This window comes from Octopus bimaculoides, chromosome 18 (assembly GCF_001194135.2).
Source record: "Octopus bimaculoides isolate UCB-OBI-ISO-001 chromosome 18, ASM119413v2, whole genome shotgun sequence".
Classification (NCBI taxonomy): domain Eukaryota; kingdom Metazoa; phylum Mollusca; class Cephalopoda; order Octopoda; family Octopodidae; genus Octopus; species Octopus bimaculoides.
In genome coordinates, this window is record NC_068998.1 from 35,256,368 (window position 1) to 35,258,166 (window position 1,799).

The following is a 1,799-nucleotide window of genomic DNA, read 5'->3' on the forward strand; positions in this document are numbered from 1 at the left end:
GGCGTTAGGAAGGGCATCCAGCTGTAGAAACTCTGCCAAATTTAGATTGGAGCCTGGTGTTGCCATCCGGTTTCACCAGTCCTCAGTCAAATCGTCCAACCCATGCTAGCATGGAAAGCGGACGTTAAACGATGATGATGATGATGATGATGATGATACACACACACAGAGATATATAGAGAGAGATAGAGATAGATAGATAGACAGACATACAGACAGACATACATACACATGCACACACACACACACATTTACATATGTAATACACACAGACTTGCTTATTCCTTTACTTGTCTTTTTCTTTCTTTTAGTCATTCATCCATTCTTTCTTGTTTTTCATTTATTCATTCCTCCTTTTTTTCATGATTCTCCCCACTTCAGTACATGACATTATTTTCAATTTTTCATCTTGTTCTCTGTGTTTAAATACAATATAGCTTTTTGCATCTGAACAGCCTTTTGTTGTATTCATACGTGTAGTCTATTATTATAGACATGTTGTATAAGTGCCTGCATGCACGCAAGTATGTACATATGTCTGTATTTCTGTGCCTATGATTATGCATATATATATATAAATAAATATATATATGTGTGTGCGTGTGTGAATATTTGAGTGTACACACATACACATATGTATATATTAGATAAAATCATACAAGTAAAACAAGGAAGATTATGATAAGGTAAGGAGAAAACCAACAAGTGAATAATACATGAAGTTAGATAAGTAAAAATACGTGATGGAAAAAAAAGTATAGAAAACAGAACAAAACATTAACAATCACAGAATGTGTACAATGAAAATAAATTTGCCACATGAAAAGATATATATGTGATGTTTCAAGTTATATCCTTTATCAAAGAAAAGTAAAAAAAAAATAAAAAGGTGGAGTAGGAAGAAACAGTGGAACAATACCTAATTTTGTAACATCTGTTTACATTTCAGGCTATTTAAACCAGATAAAAAGAACTTTCTTTTTTAGTATGTATGTCTGTGTTTGTGTGTGTGTGTGTGTGTGGGGGGGGGTCCATTAATCTGAACAACAATTTGATTACTCAACATTATGTAGAGTGTAAGATATGTGAAAAAATGCATACCAGGTATTTGGTTATCAACTTACTTGTAGCATATCAAAAATACAACAGGTGTCCATTCATTGTTGTTGTTATGTTGTTTTATTCAACTAAAATGAGGCCATTAGTTGATGGTAGACAGTGTAAGAGATGTAATTGTGTTGCTATGCAACTACTTATTTCCTTTTGGCTTGGTCAAACATTTTGCATCAACATTCACCTACATGTCCCTATATCTGTCTCTGTATCCTCTTCTAAATGCTCATTACAGCCATATCACACTGAAAACACCGGTTCTCATCTGATCACCAAAGTTGAGCAATATCAAGCCTAGTTAGTACTTAGATGGGTGACCTCTTGGGAAACTTAGGTGCTGTTAACATCTTTTAAAGGTGGTGCTCCAGCATGGCCACAGTCTAATGACTGAAACAAGTTAAATAATAAAAGAATATAAATAAATGTGGTTTTGAAGGTGCAGGAGTGGTCGTGTGGTAAGTAGCTTGCTTATCAACCACAAGGTTCCGGGTTCAGTCCCACTGTGTGGCACCTTGGGCAAGTGTCTTCTACTATAGCCTCGGGCCGACCAAAGCCTTGTGAGTGGATTTAGCAGACGGAAACTGAAAGAAGCCCGTCATATATATGTATATATGTATACATATATATGGATATACATATATATATATATGTATACATATATATGTATATACATATATATATATATA

General features: G+C 34.4%; 1 protein-coding gene and 1 pseudogene across 1 annotated transcript in view; both read left to right on the forward strand.

Moving 5' to 3' along the window:
- LOC106867954 (N-acetylated-alpha-linked acidic dipeptidase 2) overlaps positions 1-1,799 on the forward strand; it is a 336,237-nt gene that overhangs the window by 281,776 nt on the left and 52,662 nt on the right. The gene's annotated exons all lie outside the window — the stretch shown is intronic.
- On the forward strand, positions 1,341-1,459 carry LOC128249965 (5S ribosomal RNA; annotated as a pseudogene).